This window comes from Cebus imitator, unplaced genomic scaffold (genome assembly GCF_001604975.1).
Source record: "Cebus imitator isolate Cc_AM_T3 unplaced genomic scaffold, Cebus_imitator-1.0 Scaffold333, whole genome shotgun sequence".
NCBI classification, from domain to species: Eukaryota; Metazoa; Chordata; class Mammalia; order Primates; family Cebidae; genus Cebus; species Cebus imitator.
In genome coordinates, this window is record NW_016107648.1 from 1,110,930 (window position 1) to 1,131,755 (window position 20,826).

General features: G+C 42.1%; 1 long non-coding RNA gene across 1 annotated transcript in view; it reads left to right on the forward strand.

The window, feature by feature from the left end:
* Positions 1-20,150, forward strand: part of LOC119467799 — a 20,955-nt gene extending 805 nt beyond the window's left edge. The window contains exon 2 of the long non-coding RNA XR_005196421.1: positions 19,848-20,150. This is a non-coding gene — a long non-coding RNA (uncharacterized LOC119467799). The remainder of the gene's footprint in view (positions 1-19,847) is intronic.
* The last annotated feature ends 676 nt before the right edge of the window (positions 20,151-20,826 follow it).

The following is a 20,826-nucleotide window of genomic DNA, read 5'->3' on the forward strand; positions in this document are numbered from 1 at the left end:
AAAAAAAAAAAAAAAAAAAAAAAAAAATTAAAACCTGTGAATTAGTCTCAAGCAGCCTAATTTTATTTTTTCTAACCACCAATGCCAGCAGCAATAAATACTTATGACTGATATCTCTGACTGTGATACTTATAATAGGGCACAGGAAAAGCCCAGTTAATTTCCACTTCTGGTCTTGTATTGATTTTTTTCTAACGTGTAAAATTTCAAACAGAGCTCTTGCTTCATTTCATGTTGCTTTCCTTCTTTATTTAGTTAAAGAGGATGTGTGGGAAGGAGCCTGAGGGAGGCATAGGGATAGCTGGGTGGGTTCAATCTCCTTTTCCATCACCCCCCTTTATGTCAAAAAAAAAATGCTGAAAAAATTAGTCTCTACCCTTGCTGGCTCAACTTCATCACCTCCCATTCACTTCTCCGCCCACTGCCATCTGGCCTCCATCCCAAAACTCCATTCAGATTGTTCTTATTAAGATCACCAATGCTTTCCTCTTTGCCAGATCCAATGACCTATTTTTAGGTCTCCTCCTGGTTGACCTTCTGTGGCATTGCGCACACAGTACAGACTTGAGGCTCCAAACTCACATGCCCACAGGCTGGCTGCAGTCTCTGCGGGTGAAGCTGGGTTTGGTATAGCTGCACGTGCAGACATAGGGTGAGTCACAGGAAGCCTGTCAAACGGTGGCATGTGTCCCTTCTAAGGCAGCACCTGCTGTTGTCTCTGGTTGATTTTGGCCATGGAGGAATGTGAACACTGCACTGATAAATCTTTTGACTTTTTTTTTTTTTTTTAAAGAAAAGCTTGGTTTTTATGAGAAAGTTTCTGATTTCTTTTTCTTTCTTTCTTTTTTTTTTTGAGACCGAGTTTCACACTGTCGCCCACGCTGGAGTGTGCGGTGGTGCGATTTCAGCTCACTGAAACCTCCACCTCCTGGGTTCAAGTGATTCCCCTGCCTCAGACTCCTGAATAGCTGGGATTACAGGCACCTGCCACCATGCTCGGCTAATTTTTGTATTTTTAGTAGAGACAGGTTTTCACCAGGTTGGCCAGGCTGGTCTCAAACTCCTGACCTCAGGCTATCCACCCACCTTAGCCTCCCAAAGTGCTGGGATTACAGGTGTGACTCACCATGCTCAGCCTCTAATTTCTAACTATTGGCTCATTTTTTAAATTTTTTTTAATGCTTGCAGGGAAAGTGGACATCATCATAGATCTCTGAGAAGAAGCCTGTATTGTATTTGAGTCTGTGATTCTCTTGGCCTCTGGGCCTGGTTCTTTATAGGTTCTGCCTATTTGTTTCTACTCATTTTTCTGCTGTTCTCCTGGCCCCCACACCTACCTCAATCATATTGAGGATCCCTGTGTTCCTTCTTAGCCCCCTTCTATTTTCTCCTCCTCGTGGGAAATGTTGTAGACCCAAGGCTAGCTTCCTGGGCTTGCAGTCAGTGCGGTTGCCCTGAGCCCCACATTCGGAAAGGCCCCATGCTCGTGGGTTAGCGCTCTGCAGCTGCTGTCTTGACATTCTTACAACATTCTCTCTGAATTTGTGTTTTGTGAGTGAAGTACGATGGGATAATGAGCATGTGCCAGGGACTTAGCATTTCGGCTCAAGTGCTGTCCTGCTTTTCAACCTGGGAAGAATTCTTGGCCATGTGTTCCTTCACCTTTCCGCACCCCAGGTCCTGCTGCCTTCCTCCTCTAACCCTTCCCCCAAAGACTGCTGCCACCCTCCACCTGGCAGAGAGCTGAGTGCAGGTACGAGAAGGGCTGGGGTCCTTGCACCAGCATATCTGGTCGAGGCCTGGTAACAGCAGCTGTCCTCAGCCTAGCCTGGCAGCTCCACAGCTCAAGAGTGAGGGTATGAGGCTGGGCATGGTGGCTCATGCCGATAATCCCAGCACTTTGGGAGGCCAAGGTAGCTGGATCACCTGAGGTCAGGAGCTCGAGACTAGCCTGGCCAATATGGCAAAACTCTGTCTCCACTAAAAATACAAATATTAGCTGGGCATGGTGGCATATGCCTGTAGTCCCAGCTACTCGGGAGACTGAGGCAGCAGAATTGCTTGAACCTTGGAGCTGGAGGTTGCAGTGAGCTGAGATTGTGCCACTGCACTCCAGCCTGGGCAACAGAGTGAGACGTCATCTCAAAAAGAAAAAATAAATAAATAAAAGTACATGATTTAGCAGAGGCCAGCCTCCTACCACCTCTGATCCAGGTCCCTAGCACATCTTGAGGCAGAGGTTGCAATGTCTTTGGGGTTGCCCATCTGCCATGGGTTGGGACAACTGACTCATGGAAAGTGGAGACGCCTGACTTGACTTCCCAGCCTCTCACTGAGGTTTGGTGCATGGGGTCTGGTGAGAGGGGGAACATGGCATCTGTCAGGCTCAAGTGCATATGGACCTTCCAAGTCCCGTGGGAGGACCCAGAGCATCCAGGAGAGTCTGAACTTACCCTAAGTGTATTTTTGGATCCTTTGGGTCAGTCTGTGCCTGGGAGAACCCCTTCTTTCTCCTTTTAGCTTCTCCGAGTATGCCTTGTGTTCCTTTCCTCTGACCAGCTTGAGGTACCATCCGGGGTCAAGCCATAATGAATGGTGTGATTTCGGTGATTCTGCACAGGAGCTAAATGTTCTGATATTTACATCTAGAACTGGCATTGCACAATATAAAGATGAACAGTAAAATTCATGTCAGTAATTTTAAATCTTTATTGAGAGCAACATTAAATAGCAAATTAAAAAACCACCATGACATGTTGAGAGAGAGAGACCTTGGAAGAAAGGGAATACTTTATATTTTAGGACCTTAGTAACTTTAGTCATTTTAATGATACTTTTTTCTGCTCTTTGAACAAGGGCCCCCATATTCTTACTTTTTACTATGCCCCACAAATTGTATACCTGGTTGTGCCCAGGCCTGCTTTTGCTGATGGTTCCCTACTACATCTTCAGTCTGGACACTGCACCTCCTCTCCAGACCGGCTCTCACCCGACATCATCCCTCAAGTGTGCTTCTCCCTTTACATTTCCTTGTTTTCTTTTTTCTTTCTTTTTTTTTGAGCAGGGTCTCACTCTGTCACCCACACTAGAGTGCAGTGGTACGATCATGGCTCACTGCAGCCTCCAACTACCAGTGCAGGTGATCCTTCACCTCTGCCTACTGGGTAGCTGGTACTATAGGCATACACCACTACACCTGGCTCGCTCCTTCCCTCCTTCCTTTTCCTCCCTCCCTCCTTTCTTCCTTTCTTTCATTTGTGTGTGTGTGTGTGTGTGTGTGTGTGTGTGTGTGTAGAGATGGGGTTTCACCATGTTGCCCGGGCTGGTCTTGAACTCCTAAGCTCAAACAATTTGCCTGCCTCAGCCTCCCAAAATGCTGGGATTACAGGCATAAGCCACTGTGCCTGGCCTATTTCCATGTTTTCTTAATGAAATATAATCTAGACACTTTTTTGTAACAGAGTAGTTGCTAAATTGTTGAAGGAATGAATGAAATCATAGAAACATTTTTATTTTTTCTCTGTTCTTTCCATTTCCCATTTGCAACTGGTCACCAAGTTCACTCAGGTCTACCAAACACTTCCTGCTCTTTCATATTTCCATGCCCAAAATGAACCTCTAGTCATCCAGATAAAGAGCCTCCCTTTGACCTATTCATGATCTATTCAGGGAGACAGACATATCAATGAGTAATTTACAAGGAAGCATAATAAGTATTGTATTCACAGGCTGTAGGGTCATAGAAAAAAAAAAGGACTAAGTCTTCCTGGGCAATTAGGAAAAGGCTCTTGGAGGAAGTAATATATGATCTGGGGTTTTAAGAATGAACAGGTATTTCAGACAGCATGCATGATACGTTTCTAGGGATATCTAGGAGACTAGAGGCTATTTCTGAGCAGATTTGTCATGGAGAAGAAAAGGGGAAGAAGAAGAAGCAGGAAGAAAAATTCTTCCACTGCCAGAAATATAAAACATAATGGAAATTAATGAGTTGCAAAATAATTCCTGTATTAAACATTTTTTTGGAAAGTGTTCACATGACACTTTTTAAAGCTCCATGCTTATATGGTTAATATCAATGCCATATTCAAGGAAGTCCATGTCTTCCCAAACTTTCCAGTCATGTAGTACATTTGGTTAAGACTCTTCTATATTCACATAATGCTTTTCCCAGTGTCTTACAGATAACCCATCCTTCATCTAGGTATCAGAGTTTGGGATTCAACATCTCAAATAGTCAAAGAAGAGATGGTGCTGCAGCACCCAGTGAAGACATCTTGTACAATGTAGTATTGTCATCAGAGATATATTACAATTTTATCAACAGTAAATATAAAATCTGAGATAAAGTTTTTAACCCAAAGTAAATTTTAAACTTTATTAATAGTGGAGCAAGAGTTCTTTCCGGTTAAAAACAGAATAATAGAATCTTGGTAAAGTCAAGACAGATACCATCCTCAACTACCCTTGTGTCAAGCAGTTCTCTGCATTGTTATAAAGGAATACCTGAGACCAGGTAATCTACAAAGAAAAGAGGTTTAATTGACTCATGATTCTGCAGGCTGTACAAGCATGGCACCAGCATCTGCTCAGATTTTGGTGAGGCCTCAGGGAGCTTTTATTCATGACAGAAGGTGAAGCAGAAACAGGCCTGTCCCATGGCAAGCGCTGGAGCAAGAGAAAGACAGTGTGGAAGTGCCACACACTCTCAAATAACCATATCTCGTGTGAACTCACATGTCACCAAGGAGATGGCACCAAGCCTTTCATGAGGGACCTGACCCTATGATCCAAATGCCTCCTACCACATCCACCTCCAACACTGGGAAAAACATTTTAACAGGAGATTTGGAGGGGACATCCAAACTATATAACCTTAAAATAAATCAGGTAACTCTTGAGCAATTCCTAAAGTAAGTCATCCTATCTTGATTCCACTATTTCAGGTCTAGGCCAAAACATCTGTAGTATCTGTTAGAAGTGCCAGTACTTAAGCTTCATTCCAGACCCACTAAATTAGAATCTTTAGAAGATGAGCTGAAAATCTGCATTTTAAATCAGCCCTCTACCCTCATCCTAGGTGGCCTGCTACGTATTCCAGGTCTTAGGCAAACCCAACTTCCAACATAAATACAAGAATTTTAGATCATCAGATAAAGTAGCTTTTCCTTTCTCTTGAATATTATCAGGAAAATGAGAAGTTCTAGCTAAGTGAATTTTCCAGAAGAATTTAATTTCATTAGTCCCAAAACTTTTAAATATTTAAAGCATTGTAATGAAAATCCTTCTAAACTGTGTTATATAATGCTCTGTCTTCTCAAACAAAATATATTGCACAAACTGGACATTTTTATTGGTGACTCAGGATCATTATTAAAAATATCCATTATTGTAAGAAAAGCTGAAGAAGTTATTTAAGTCTGTAAAACTGTGATCCTATGCTAAATGGCTCCAGCCAGCTGTGGTTTATGGTGATATAGTTGCTCTTTTTGGGTTTTGTTTAAATAATTTTCCTGTTTTTTCCTTTGCTGTCAGGTAACTTTTATTAATGGTACCACTATTTTTTTCTACTTTCCTCTTTAATAACCTACGGGAAAGCATGAGGAACTCTTTATGGGTAAAGTTCTTGTGTTGGTGGAAGGATCCCTTGGGATGCTTTCAGATGTTATAAACCACAGTTCAGATTGGCTGAAACAATGAGGGAATTCATTATTTCACATATCAAGAACCTCTGTTTTGTATAGCTGAAATTAAATTATATATACAAGTCTTATCTTGTTTTTTTCACTTATTACAACAGACCATTTTTGTATCATTAAACTCCTGTATAAATATTCTCATGCATAGCATTTCAGCATATTAATGAAATCAACAAGTATCTGCTGAGTATCTTCTACACGTCAAGTACAGGAAGGCAGTGGAGATGAGATGGAGAACAAGAACAGCCATGGTCCCTGGTATCCTGTGGCTGCCAGGTTAGTGAGACTATGCCATCATTTATTTCACCATTATATTTTTTCTGAGAGATGTTTTGCAATTATAAATAACCTTCTGATAAACATCTTTACTTAAATTTTGGCCTATTTCCACAAGAGTAATTTCTAAAAGTGTAATTACTAGGTTATTGTAAACTTCTATGTTTTTAAAGACTTTCCTTATTATGATAAAATATAAAATAAGTAACACAATACTGACAATTTAAACTATTTTTAAGCGTACAATTTAGTGACATTAGATACATTCACAATGTTGTGCAACTATCACCATTATCCATCTCCAGAACTTTTTCATCATCCCAAACTGAAATTCTGTTAAAAATAACTTCCCATTCCCTCCTTCCCCCAACCTTGGCAACCACTACTCTACTTTCTTTCTCTAGAAATTTGACTATTCTAGGTACCTCATTGTAATTAGTCTGTTCTCATTCTGCTAATAAACACATAACTGAGACTGGGTGATTTAAAGAAAGAGGTTTAATGGACTCACAGTCCCACATGGCTAGGGAAGCCTCACAAGGAGGAGCAAAGGCACATTTTATATGGTAGCAGGCAAGAGGAGAATAAGGACCAAGGGAAAGGAATTTCTCCTTATAAAACTGTCAGATCTCCTGAGACTTATTCACCACCATGAGAACAGTATGGGGAAACCACCCCCGTGATTCCATTGTCTTCCACCAAGCCTCTTCCACAACATGTGGGAATTATGGGAGCTACAATTTAAGATGAGATTTGGGTGGGGACACAGCCAAACTGCATAACTCCTGTAAGTGGAATCATACCATATTTATCCTTTTGTGTTGGCTTTTTTCACTTACCACAATGTTCTCAAGGGTCATACATGTTGTAGCATGTATCAGAATTTTATTCCTTTTTAAGACTGAATAATATGCCATTGTGTATATATCTAAATCTATACCACTTTTCATTTATCCATTCAACTGTTGACGGACGTTTGAGTGGTTTCTACCTTTTGGCTATTGTAAATATCTTATGTTTTTTAATGGCATGTAAAATGGATTGTACTCATTTAGGTTTACTGATAGTGTATAAGTAATTCTGTTTAAGTTAATATGCCATAATTATATTTTTAAGCCTTGTTAATAGGAGAAAAAAATCTTATTGTTTTAATTGGCACTTCACTAATTAGTCAAGTAGATCATTTTTCAACTTTTTATATTTACACTTTTGTGAACTGTTTGTTTATATTTTTCATTTTTTAGTCATCAGAATCTTAAGTGTTTTCTTATTGTAAGAGCTTTCCCAAATATAAAAAATTCTCCCATTATCAGATGCATTGCACATTTGCTTTATTTTAGCATTTTCATTTTGATCTTTTTGATATGGAGAATGTTTTTCATTTTAATGGAGTCAAATTTATCCGTTTGTAAATCATATAATTTAAGCTTACAAAATTCTTTCCCTTCAAGATTATATTTCTTCATCAAATTTTTGCATTCAACATTTTACCCATCTGGAGTTGGATATATGGTGTAAGATGATCTCCATTTATTTATTTATTTTCTTAAAAACTAAGCAATATCTATGGATACTTTTTAGTGCTAGCCATAACCTTTCTGCTACACTGGACACTGCTAACCACTCTCATTGAGAGTGGTTTCATTGCTGGCTTTCTCCTGGTTCTTCTTCTACACTCTTGTTATTGATTTTTCAGGCTCCTTCACTCTGATTTTCTCTGCCTGATGCTAAAATGGATTTCGATCCTTTAATCTTCTCTTTGTACATTCTCTCTCACTCAGTAACCTGCCATTGATCACAATTCCAACTTCCACCCATACACCCATATGTGAATGACACCCTCCCTTTTTTTTTGGCAGAAACTCCTACTTGGGTTTTGAATCTATGCGTTCAGCCATTGATTTATTCAATATCCACCAAATATTAATTGAATGCCTATGCTACCAGGCACTCTTCTAGGCTCAGGGGATAAAATGCCTACCCTCATGGAACTCACATTCTCGTAGGTGAGACTCACAGTATTGTACATATAAGCAATCTAAACTATTTTAGGTAGAGATAAGCGCTATGAAGAAGGCCAATGCAGCCGTGGAAGTTAAGAAGCATCTGTGGGTGATGTGAGGGTTACAATTTTAAAGTGAGTTGTCAGACAAGGCTCCTCTGAGAAGGGACATCTATGCAAAGAGCTGAAGGAAAAAGATGAGAAAGTAACTATTATGAATATCTGTTTAAAGAACATTCTAGGCAGAAGGAAAAGCAAATGCAAAGTCCCTGAGGCACGGTCGTGCCTAGTTTGTTCTAGGAGCACTGAAGATTCTGGATGGCTCCAGCAGACTGAATGAGAAGCAGAGCAATAGGAAATGAGATCAGAAAGGTAACTGGGGCCAGATCATGCAGGGGCCTGTTGGTCATTATTGCTTTTACTCCAAGCTGTTTAATGGTTTTAAAGAGAGAGCTAACATGACCTCCTGCAGATGCATCGGAAATAAACCTTGGAGGGCACAGGCATAACAGGGAAACCAGTTAAGAGAAAATCACAATAACCCAGGTAAGAGTTGATGTTTGCTTGTACCAAGTGGTACAGGTAAGGTGGTAATAAAAGATCAGAGGATTTTTCTATTTCATTGATAGAGTCAACAGGATCTGGTGAATGTGGAGAAGGATAGAGCAGTCATTGACAAAGACGGGGACTATCAGGAGAAAGAGGTTTTGGGGAAAATATCAGGAGCATGGTTTTTGAGCATGTGAATTTGAGCTGCTAAGTAGACATCCAAGTGGAACTATCAGTATGAGTCTGGAATTCACAAGATAGCTCTCACTTGGAGTAATGGATCTAGTAGCCATTAAGATACAGTCGTATGGTAATCAATTTTAATATTGCTGGGCCATGATATACCCAGATATTTGGTTAAACATCAGCATTGGAATTGGTAGATTGAGTAAAGCAGATTGCTCTCCCAAATGTGGCTGGGCATCATCCAATCTGTCCAGGGCCTGAATAGAACAAAATGATGAGGAAAAGGAGATTCACTCTCTCTCTGCATGACTGCCTGAGCAGAGACATCAGTTTTCTCCAGCCCTTAGACTAAGCCATACCACTGGCTCTCCTGGGTCTCCAGCTTGTCTACCACGGATCATGGGACTTTTTAGCTTCCATAATCATATGAGCTAATTTCTTAAACTCAATCTCTTTCTCTGTATTACACATAAATGCTTATTTCACTTTTGCTCCTACATGTACTAAGGACATGTACAACTAAACATAACCCAAATTCAATAGACTCTTCTCTTTTATTCTTCACTTGTACGTGTAGAATCATCATTTTTATAGAACAGAAATGACACTGAGAGGAAAGAATAAGCTGTTAAACTGTTACATAGGATTAAGTTTCTATATGGTTATTAAAATTTTACAGCAAAGTTAGCTTTGAGCTCCCTGGCAGCCAAAGAATGAATGCCGTTTATCAAATTCTCAGAAGACGTTTTGCTGTTGTTACTTCTTTCTTCTACTTTATAATAGTAAGCCACTAGCTCTTCCAAATATCCTGTCCCATCCATTTCTTCCCCTGCTGGTACACATTAATGTAGTTTTCTTCTATTTGCCTAACCACATTGCTTATTATATAGATAATAATAAGCTTTTAGGTACCTCTTTCAGATCATATGGTATACTGGGTGCTTTCCACATGGTTCAGTATTAAAATACACAAACAGTGGCTGAGTGTGCTGGCTCCCACCTGTAATACCAGCACTTTGGGAGGCTGAGGTAGGCAGATTGCTTGGGTTCTGGAGTTTGAGACCCTGTCTCTACAAAAAATAAACAAAAATTAGCCGGGCCATTGCGTCAGGTGCCTACAGTCCTGGCTACTCAGGAGGCTGAGGAGGTGGGAGGACTGCTTGAGCCCAGGAGGTTGAGGCTGCAGTGAGCTGAGATTCTGCCACTGCACTCCAGCTTGGATGACAGAGCAAGACTTTGTGTCAAAATAAACACACACACACACACACACACACACACACACACACACACACACACGGGCCTCATGATGCCAAGAAAGATCTATTATCCAATTTTTCACAAGACAATGTTTAACACAATATGGCTGTTCTTCAAAGACTGCATATTTACTCTTCTGTAAGAAAGTTTTTGTCCAAGTGTGGTGGCTCACGTCTGTAATCCCAGCACTTTGGGAGGCCAAGGCGGGCAGATCACTTGAGGTCAGGAGTTCAAGACCAGCTTGGCCAACATGGTGAAACCCTACCTCTACTAAAATTAAAAAAAAAAAATAGCTGTATGTGGTGGTGGGAGCCTGTAATCTCAGCTACTTAGGAGACTGAGGCAGGAGAATTGGTTAAACCTGAGAGGTGGACACTGCAGTGAGCTGAGATCACGCCACTGTACTCTAGCCTGGGCAGCAGAGCAAGACTGTTGAAAGGAAGGAAGAAAGAGAGAGAGAGAGGAGAGGGAGAGAGACAGAGAGAAAATTTAAAAAGGTTCAGATATTACTTGTGATTAGGATGTCTTTCCTTCTTCATTTTCTGGTTAACCTTAAATTTGGTAATACATTCTTGACTTTCAAAGCCATCTCAACTCATTTCTTATTTCCTCTAAGAAATCTTTCCTAGTGCCCCAGTTGGACTGTGGTTATGTATCATTCTATTTTTACTCTGATTATCATGTTTTTACTGTAAATACTTGTTAATCTTTCTCCATCATTAGATGGAACATTTCTTATGAGCAGGTGATCTGTCTCTTTAACCTCAGATGCCCAGCAAGTGACTGGCATTAGTAGTCACTTGATACATATATGATGAAAGATTAATGCCCTTTGCAAATGAAAGGGCTTTCATTTCAAATTATCACACAGATAAATGAAGATCATCTTATTGTTGTGTGAACCTCTAAATCCATATTATGCTAACTCTAAATCCTAAATCCATTTTTCAGGTTTTGGGGTCACCCAAACATAATTACATCCGCAACATTTGGTTAGCTCTAAGAGAAAGTAACATTTTTATTAGTTTTATAGCCAACTTATGTTAGCAGAAAGCCTGTTAGGGATTGTACTTAGATTACCATATTCTCTGACACTCTACAATTTGATTGCCTGCTATATGCCAGGTACGGGATCAGATACTATAAGAATCTCATTTAAGCCTCAAGGCTGTCTTGAGATTTAGGTTTGCTGTTTTACTTAGGCATTTTGTGGGTTGTATTGTGTCCCATCCCAAATTCATATGTCAAAGTCCCAATTCCCTGTACCTCAGAATGTGACCGTATTTGGAGATAGTTTACTTACAGAGGTAATCAAGATAAAATGAACTCATTAGGGTGGGTCCTAATTCAGAATAGCTGGTGTCTTTATATTAATAAACGGGGAAATTTGGGCCTAGTGTGGTGGCTCACACCTGTAATCCCAGCACTTTGGGAGGCCAAGGCAGGCAGATCACTTGAGCCAAGAGTTCCAGACCAGCCTGGGAAACATGATAAAACCTCATCTCCACAAAAAATAAAAAAAGTCAGCCAGGCATGGTGGCACATGCCTGGAGTCCCAGCTACTTGGGAGCCTGAGGTGGGAGGATTGCCTGAACCAGAGAGGGTGAGGCTACAGTGATCGTGCCACTGCCCTCCAGCTTGGGTGACAGAATGAGACCCTGTCAAAAAAAAAAAAAAAAAAAAAAAGAACAAGGGGGAAATTTAAGGACAAACATGCATTGAGGTAAGATGATGTGAGGAGATTCAGGGAGAAGACGTTCATCTGCAAAGTCCAGGAGAGTGGCCTGGACAGATCCCTTGCACACAGCCCTCAAAGGAACCAATCCTGCTGACACCTGGATTTGCAGTTATAGCCGCACAACTGTGAGACAATACATTTCTGTTGGTTAAGCCGCCCATCTGTGGTGCTTTTATGGCAGCCTGTGATGGTTAATTTTAGGTGCTGGCTTGATTAAACTAAGGCACACCTAGATAGCTGGTAAGGTATCATTTCTGGGCTTGTGTGTGAGGGTGTTTCTGGAGGAGAATGGTAAGTGAGTTGGTGGCCCGAGTGGGGAAGATCCATCCTCTATGTGAGCAGGCACCATCCGATTACTTAGGGGCCTGGATGAAACAAAATTGGAAGGAAAGGGCAAATTTTCCTTTTCTTCTGTAGCTGGGATACCCTTCTTCTGTTGCCCTTGGATATCACAACTTCAGGTTTCCCAGCCTTTAGACCCCGGGACTGGCACTAGCAACCGCCGATCCCTCAAGTTCTCAGGCCTTCAGCCTCAGATTGAGTTACACCATTGGCTTCTCTGGTTCTGAGGCTTTCAGACGTGGACTGAGCCACACTACTAGCTTTCCTGGGTCTTCATATTGCAGAGGGCCTGTCATGGGATTTCTCAGTCTCCATAATGGCATGAGCAATTCCCCTAATAAATACTCTCTTACTCATCCATCTATCCATCCATCCTATTGGTTCTGTCTCTGTGGATAATCTTAATACACAACCCTAGCAAACTAATACAGACATATAATTCCTTTCTTAATAGCAAAGAGAGTGAACAGATCCAAGGGTTGAATGATTCCAAAGACTTTTTATTATGAAATGATCTCCTTAATACCTCAAACTTCAGCTGGAGGGTGCAAAGGATGTACACTCAAGCTACTGAATTCCCCTTCATAAGCTTACTTTTTGGCCATCAATTAACCCAAACCTTATCTGCTATTTAAATATTTATTTTGTACTACAGTATTTTTATGAGTAGTGATGTCTATAAATGTGTACCTTGCTGTGAGAAGTGCGAGGTTTTTTTTTTTTTTTTTTTTTTTTGGAGTTTCGATGCAGTCACCCAAGCTGGAGTTCAATGGCGCGATCTCAGCTCACCGCAACCTCTGCCTCCCAGGTTCAAACGATTGTCCTGCCTCAGCCTCCTGAGTAGCTGGGATTACAGGTGCACGCCACCACACTCAGCTATCGAGTTCTTTTATTTGCTTAGTGCATGCAGGATAAGACAGAAGGGATGTCTGGGGATAATGTAAACAATCTAATCACTTTAAATGTTGTCTATATGCTGATGGCTCCTAAATCTAAATCTCCAACTTGGGCTTTTCCTCTGAATTCCTGGCCTCTGTGTCCAATTACCCACTGACATTTCCACCTGGATGCCTGTTAGGCATCTCAAAGCGAGCCTATGCAAAACTGAGTTTCCACTGTCCTTCTGCCATCCCCTGCCACTTGTTCTTCTCACAGTCTTCCACGTTGTGGTTGATGGCAACTCCGTTCTTCCAGTTGCTTAAGGCAAACATTTTGTTGTTATCCTTGACTTTCTCCTCTCACATGATGTGTTTGGTTGGTCTTTAAGTCCTGTTGAGACTGGATGCAGTGGCTCATGCCTATAATCCCAGCACATTGGGAGGCTGAGGCGGGAGGACCATTTGAGCCCAGAAATTTGAGACCAGCCTAGGCAACATAGCGAGACTCCTGTCTCTACAAAAAATACAATTAGCTGGGTATGGTGGCACACACCTGTGGTCTCGGCTACTCAGGAGGCCAAGATGGGAGGATTGATTGAGCTTGTGAAGTCAAAGCTGTAGTGAGCTGTGACTGTGCCATTATACTCCAGCCTGGGTAACAGAGTGATACCCTGTCTCAAAAAAATCAATCAATCAATCAAAATCCTGTTGATTCTACCTTCAGAATTTACCAAGAATTCCACCACTTTTAACCATCACATCTGCCACAATTCTGGCCTAAACTGCCATCATCTCTGTCCGGACTGTGTAGTAGCCTCTGCAATCATGTCCCTGCTCCTACCATGAGGCAACCAGAGCGACCCTGTAAACATACATGTCAGAGCAAATCATTCTACTCAAAACTGTTCAGTGTTTCCAAACTCATTCAGAGGAAAAAGCTGTAAGATGCTTACATGTTCTGGCCCCATCACTTTTCTTTCATTATCCACTATTCTCACACTCAGACGCAATAGCCAGATCGATCTCACTGCTATTTCTGAACAAACCACATACCCTTTTCCCCAAAAACTTTCTGTGGGCTGAAATCCTCTCCCCCCAGATATCTGTATAATTATCTCATTTTGTTCAGGTCTTTATTCAAAAGTTACCTCCCTTCTCCTGGCTCTCTGCCCGGTTAGCACTTATCACTAATGTACAACATATTTTACTTTTTTATCACCCATATTTTCGGCTTTTCAAACTAGAATATAGGTTTCATCAAGCAGGCATCTTCTTTTCTTATTGTCATATAGTAGTGAGCCCAATAAATTTGGCCAAATAGCACTACTTTTTCCCAGTCAGAGAAGCAACTTTTAACATCGGATCTTCTTTCTTTCGTATTTACAATAATGTTCTGGGAATGTGTTTCTCCATAATTGGAACATCCACATTTCCAGACTTTCTGTTTTCCTTCCTTTCCATGTCAGAAGGCTTGTCCTCAAACTCTCCTTTAATTATTATCCTTCCTCATTGCAAACATATTCTGAAACACCTTTGTGTAAATATAAACACATCAAGACAAATGCCTAATTTTACCAGTTCCTGGCAGCTACATTATGTAAAACACGGGATCATTTATAAACTCACTTGACATTAAATTTTGAGGCAAGAACATCTTGAAATAAACTATTTTCTTAAAATCATTTAACTGTTCCAGAGATTGTGGAACCAGCATTTAATGGTGAGAGATATTTTTAAACAATTAACAAAGCATGAATATATAAAAGAAACAGATTTCGGTGTTATTGGATGGCTGTGAGCTCCTTGGATTCTGGTCTAGAAATTATCTTACTCATTTTTGCTCTTAGCACCTAATATAGTACCTGACCCTAAAATGCATTCAATATTTGATATATGAACACAAAGGGCTTCTCTTAGTTCACAACGCCTTGGTTCTCCTATGTCTTTGCCCTTATCATTCAATTGAACCCAGCTTACGTACCTCTCTGGATTTATTTGGTAATATTTTTCTGTTGAATGCTACCACTACTATCCAGGAACTTTATACCGTAACAGCATCCTTACAGGATGCAGAAGGGATATTTCCATCTTCCTTGGAGCGTGGCTGGTTGAGCTCTGTGGCTGCCTTGGTGATAGGGGCCAAGATGTGATGTTCGCCCTGCTCCAGGTCTCTCATGCTGCTTTTGGGCACAACTGGTTAATGCCTTGAGTCTCCAGCCTTCCCCCCACCCCCGCGGGCTTCCCTTTTGTTACAAAGGCGGTAGATGCTCCTGGAAGCTGCAGAATGCAGGTGGACTGTGGGGAGTGCTCCTGGCACCCATTCACTTGCTGGCTCAGCTCATGCATGGATAATGCCACTGCTGTTCAGGGATCTGGCTTCTCCGGCAGCTGCCGGGAGCGGCAGGTGGCATGACTGAAAAGTGCGAGGGAGTTCGCGTCTCCTGCAGAAACCTTTGACTGATGGGAGCCAAAAGCTCCATTTTTCTTCCTTATTCTTGCACTGTTCCAAAACAGAGTGGTCTCCAAAGTCCTCTATGGAGACATCGTATGAGACTGAGCGGCCAGCTCAGTGGTGCATCTCCTTGATATTTTTCTGCCTCCTTCTACGCGTGGCTGACATCTCCCTTGCCTTTCATTTTTGCTTCACTGGGGTTGAAGGAATTGTTGAAGGAATTTCTACTCTCTCTCTCTCTCTTTTTTTTTTTTTTTTTTGAGATGGAGTTTCGCTGTTGTTGCCCAGGCTGGAGTGCAATGGTGCGATCTGGGCTTACCGCAACCTCCACCTCCCGGGTTCAAGTGATTCTCTTGCCTCAGCCTCCTGAGGCAGGTGGCTGGGATTATAGGCATGCACCACTACGCCCAGCTAATTTTGTATTTTTTCAGTAGAGACCGGTCTTCTCCATGTTGGTCAGCTGGTCTTGAAATCCCGACCTCAGGTGATCCACCTGCCTCAGCCTCCCAAAGTGCTGGGATTACAGGCGGGGGCCACCGCACCCAGCAGAATTCCTACTCTCTAAGGAATTGTTATATGGGCCTTTGCATGAGGTCCTCTTTTCTAGAGAACTTTATCTGTCCCTTTAGGCATGTGGCCTGTGAAGATTTCTGTGTGTGTACCTTTGTTGTATGTGGTCTTGCAGATTGTTCTTGTGTTCTTTTTTTTCTACTTTCCTCTTTTGCACAATTCAACTCAAAAGGAGCTCTTGTTTGTCATACCCTTAAGGGTTTAAATAATAATAGCTAACTATGCACCAGGCATCTTTACAATTTTTTTAACTTTATAACAACCCTCTATCTAGGTATTAGCATAAGGACCTGGTTTTACTGGAACAAAAATACAGGGGTTTCTCACCTTATAAAGGGTTTAGGTTTCAAATGGCTGTAATTATGGTCATTTTATTATACATTCAAACTTAAGGAGTTTAAATTTCCAGTCCTTGGATGGATTTTCCACAAAAGAAGAGGGAAGTGGGCAACCCTTTGAAGTTTTTTTTTTTTTTTTTNTTTTTTTGAGACAAAGTCTAACTCTGTCACCAGGCACCAGGCTGGAGTGCAGTGGCGCGACCTCAGCTCACTGCAACCTCCGCCTCCCAGGTTCAAGCAATTCTCCTGCCTCAGCCTCCAGAGTAGCCCAAAGTCTAACTCTGTCACCAGGCACCAGGCTAGAGTGCAGTGGCGTGACCTCGGCTCACTGCAACCTCTGCCTCCCAGGTTCAAGCAATTCTCCTGCCTCAGCCTCCAGAGTAGCTGGGACTACAGGCGTGCGCCACCATGCCCAGCTAATTTTTTTTGTATTTTTGCTAGAGACAGGGTTTCACCATGTTGGCCAGGATGGTCTCGATCTCTTGACCTCGTGATCCGCCCGCCACGGCCTCCCAAAGTGCTGGGATTACAGGCGTGAGCCACTGCGCCCGGCCGCCCTTTGAAGTTTTTAAACCAGCCCACATCTTGGTGATTGATATATGTTGTGTGGCATCTTTTTCTAAAGTAGGTGTTTTGTATACTTTAAGATTGAAAGTAGGTAATTCCTTTTTAGACAATCTCTTCAAGTACTGTAGGGAACCCCTTAGCAGCTTCCTGCCTCATAACTCACAGACATTATGAATATTTTAAAAATTAATTAATTTTTAATTGACAAATATTAATTGTGTATATTTATGAGGTAAAATATTTTGAGCTATTTGTACATTGTAGAAAGATTCAACTGAGCTAATGTATCTATTGTTTCACTGGCTTAACCTTTTTTTTGTAGTGAGAATGTTAAACATCTACCCTTTTAGCAATTTTGAATTAGACACTATTGTTAACTGTGGTTATTATGCAGTATAATAGATCACTAAAACATATTCCTCCAGTCTAACAGTAACCTTGCACCCTTTGGTCAATTTTTTTCCTTTCCACATCCCTCCCCTAATTCCCACTTACCAGCATCTGGTAATCACCTTTATACTCTTTTTCTATGAGATGAACTTTTTTTTTTTTTTTTTTTTTTTTTAGATTTCACATCTGTGGGGTCATACAGTATCTGCTGTTCTGTGCCTGGAGTATTTCACTTAGCATAATGCCCTCCAGTTCCACCCATGTTGCAGTGAATGACAGAATTTTCTTCTTTGTTAAGGCTCTATAGTATTCCACTGTGTGTATATACCCTATTTTCTTTATCCATTCATCTGTTGAAGGACATTTAGGTTGCTTCCATATCTTGCCTATTGTAAATAATGCTGAAATGAACATGGGAGTGAAGATGTCATTAACATACTGATCTCAATTCCTTTGGAAATATACTCAGAAGTGAGATTGCTGGATCATATGATAATTCTATTTGTAGTTTTTTAGGAACCTCCACACTACTTTCCAAAATAGGTATACTAATTTACATTTCCACTAACAGTCCACCAGGGTTTCCTTTTCTCTACATCCTCATCAACACTTATCATTCGTCTATTGGTAATGTCATCATTTTCTCACCATTTTCAATTGTGATTGTCTTTAGCTCAATCACAATTCTAGTCCTCTTTTTATGGAAAGTGTCAACATTCCTATTGCTTCAGCCCCTGTTAGCATGTGATCAATAATATTCATGTAATACCTCAAATTAAGCAGTATAGAGCAAACATATCCTATTTAATAATATAAATGACTCACCCCACATGCCCACTGACTATACTGGGCTTTATCCGACAAAGCTGACTTGCTTCTGTTGAGTGGTTTTTAAAAAACTATTTTAGTAAGTTAAATCTAAAGTTTTTGACTTCCTACCCTGGATGAAGGACACTTAAAAAGACTTCCTTCCTCTGCTCCCAGAGAAAGCAGTAAATTTTTCCACCTTCACTACACCACTTGAGGACTATCCCATGCTTTATTGGGTATAGGGAGCAAGGGTCTTGCTAATGAGTTACTTCCACTGTGCCACTTCTATTCTTGGTGCTTTAATTTATTAAACAATTTGAGGCCCCATTTTTATGCTAGGGCTTCATTGATCGAATCCTGGAGCCCCCACATAGTCTATATCACTTTAGAGGTGTTTCTAAAGTTCTCAGCACCTCAAGTCCCTTGTTAGCATGTGTGGAGTCAGTGGGAAAACTCGGTACATAACAGGGTTTCCACCAAAGTCTGCTCTCCAAGGAGCTTCACCAAGAAGAGCAAGCGAACTAGGCTGTACCACCCTGCTGGGTCAGCCCCGACATTCCAGGGCCACGCGGATAAGTCAAAGGCGGGAAGAAGACGCTCTGTGGGTGGGCGAGGCGCCGGAATTTCCCACTTCTTTACCTCCACCACGACTCCCACCCCACGCGCACCACAATCCCTACGGACAGCCCGCCGCGCCCGCCCACGCGGTGACGTCATCTCGCGGCGGCCGGGCACCCCGCCCATAGAGTAGGAGCCGGAAGCCCGGTGGGGCCCGGCGCGCCGCGTCCCGGAAACCCAGGAGCCGGATAACTTGCGCACCTGGGGGAAGCCGGCAGGAGGCGGCGGGCATGCGCGGGGCTGCGGTGGCGCAGGCGCCCTGACGCGCCCGCCGGTCAGGAACCGGTTCTCCGAGTCTGAGCTGGCGGCGCCTCGTGGGCTGTGCGGGCTGCGCGGGAGCATGGGGAAAAGGAGATAGGGAGGGAGCCCGACTCTTGGGAAGGGCAGGCTTGTCTCTGGGATGGGGAGGAGCCGGTGCACGGATCCTGCTGTGCGTCTGTGCCGGGCGCGCCCCAGTAGTTTGGGTTGTATATGTAAGAAGATGAACTCAAACAACATGGGCAGACAAAGTGCGTTTCCCCTAAGCCAAGAACACGCTTAGAACGCACGCCCAGAGCCAGTTCTCCCCGAGGAATGGCAACGTACCTGTGTGCCGGGCTTCAGCAAGGGCTTTTCCTGTTCTTTTATTCTCCCGCTGCCGCTAACAACCCTGTGGGGCGGGCATTTTTGGATCCCCAATTTAAAAGTGGGGAAACAGGACAAATTAACCTGTTTACACGTAACACAGCTGAAAAGTGGTGGAGTTGCTGTTTTTTTCAGGTTTGCCTGATTATAGAGCTAGCTCAATGCTGCCCATCAGGTGTTTGAAGTCATGATTTGGTGAAAATGGGACGGTGAAGGCGTTTTGTAAAAAAAAAAAGGCACATGATGAGGTTTGGACTTCAAGAGGTATAGGCTGGCTGTAGGAGTCGGGTAGGTGCCAAGGAAACGGGCCTCGGTAGATTTTGAATGGGATTTGGCTAGAGGGAAGACGAGAAAGTTTTGGGGTAGTGAGAACAAGGGAAAGGAAAGGGAAAACAAAAGCGTGGAGGTGGGACAGGAAACCTGGGGAGAAAGGTAAACGGTTGCCTCATTTGGAGTCTTGTGTTTACGTTTGGCTTGCAAATAGAAGCATGTATAATTCTAGGGTTGGGCTTTTATTAGAAAGGAATGGATTTTCTCCTTTCTGTTCTTAGGTTTATGCTATGATGCACAGTGACACGTACCTCTGTTCAGCAAGGTGCATTCCAGCTATTCATGTAACAGCTGGAAACTTCTGTACCTGTGGCAAAGATGCTCTGCAGTGGAGGGTTTATTCCTGGCCTCTGGCCTGCCTGACCATGGTCTCTTTAGTTCTTGCCGGTTCCCTAGTTCCTTTCTGGTTCCAGTAGTGAGAGGAATAAACACTTAAAACTCCAAATCCAATACCCTCTCAGTGTCAATACCCTCCCTATCTTTAAAAGAAGAAAAAAAATACTAAATCATCTCTGTTTAAAGAAGCCTGGCCCCTGTGATTTGTTAATTTGTTCGTGGTTTTATACTGTTACTGCTCTAACACAGTTTGCACTACAACATTTAGGAACTGATTACTATCTTGAATTAGACTCTAATTGTTTAATGGGTGTAAATTTTATCTCCTTAAAAAGATTGTAAGATGTCTCTGTCAAGGACTGTGCTGTTTATCTCATAGCCCTGACTGCTGATTTAATTGCCTTTTTCAAGTGTCTCTCGTACTTTGCTGAACCCTCACCACTCAGTACCCTGCCTGGCACATACTAGGCACTCAGTAAACATTTAATAAAGGAATTGTTGCCTCCTGGAGAGCAGGAACAAGCCTGTTATTTATACTGTTCTGGTCCCCTGGCAAAATTATCTTCTTTGATGGGCCCTCAGCACTCTGGTGTGACTTCATCGCTGTGCCTTTTAGCAGGGGAAGTATAATCTCCCTGTTGCCTTATAAAGAATTACCACCTGGACACCATGCCCACAAGACGTCTGCTGAGAAATAATTGTTAATAGATTGACTTAGCCTCAAAGGCATCCTTGATTCTTTTCTAAAGTGTGCATCTGCCCTTCCACAATAAACTTTATTTGTGGTTATCTTGGCCAGGCTGCCTAAAATACTTTAGGATAATGTAATTTGAGTATCTTCTTGACTTGGGAAAGCAAGCAAAC